Consider the following 1040-nt stretch of genomic DNA (forward strand, 5'->3'; position numbering starts at 1 on the left):
GTGTGTGTGTGTGTGTGTGTGTGTGTGTGTGTGTGTGTGTGTGTGTGTGTGTGCAATGATTCAAAGAATTACGTGTGAGCAAGTTAAAGACTTACCAATGAATATACAAATATATAGATAAATAAATAATCCAGCAAGTAAATAAATAAGCATAGAAATAAAGAAAGAAATATAAAAAATACAATTATAAATAAAAAATACACTGAAACGTGTTTAGCAACACAAAGTGACGACAACACGTTGAGGTCCAGCATAGTTATTAATTACCAAATTATAATTAATCACAGCAAAGAAATTTTCGAATTAAAAGATTTTATTTATGAGAAATATGTGCTTTTGTTCTTATCAGAATTTTTTTTTTTTTTTTTTCTTGAGTAAAATAGATTTTCTTCAAAATTCTATTTTCGGATTACCTAGTCTTGTACTAAAATTGTTATTTTAACCTTTCAGAAATAATAAATAATATACAGACTAAAGATCAAACACAAAAACAAATTTCATACTGATATTTTAGGTTCATATTACTATTATTATTATTATTATTATTATTATTATTATTATTATTATTATTATTATTATTATTGTTGTTGTTGTTGTTTTTGTTGTTGTTGTTACTTCGAGCTATCTTTGGTAAATATTTTAAACAGCTTATAGAATTTTAATGCAAGATTGCCAATATTTATTTTATTCATCTCCTTTGTAAGGTTTCAAAGATAGAAAATATTAAAACAGAAGAAAAAAATAAGAAAGGAAGAAAAGCAAATATTCTAGAGGAAATAAAATAAAATAAAATAAGAATATTAAATGTAAAATAAAAATGAAAAATAAAAAGTAATAAATGAATGACTAAATGATGACCAGACATTTAAAAAATAAAAATAAAAATGAAAATAAAATTTAAGATAAATAAGAATCTTTTGTTTATTGGTAATTATAAAAAGACGACAATAAAAGCAATCCTCAAGAAAATCAGGAATTTTTGTAATCGGTGTTTTTCCGACTAACCACCACCACCACCACCACCACTACCACGAGAAGCA

Source organism: Octopus bimaculoides, chromosome 26 (assembly GCF_001194135.2).
Source record: "Octopus bimaculoides isolate UCB-OBI-ISO-001 chromosome 26, ASM119413v2, whole genome shotgun sequence".
Classification (NCBI taxonomy): Eukaryota; Metazoa; Mollusca; class Cephalopoda; order Octopoda; family Octopodidae; genus Octopus; species Octopus bimaculoides.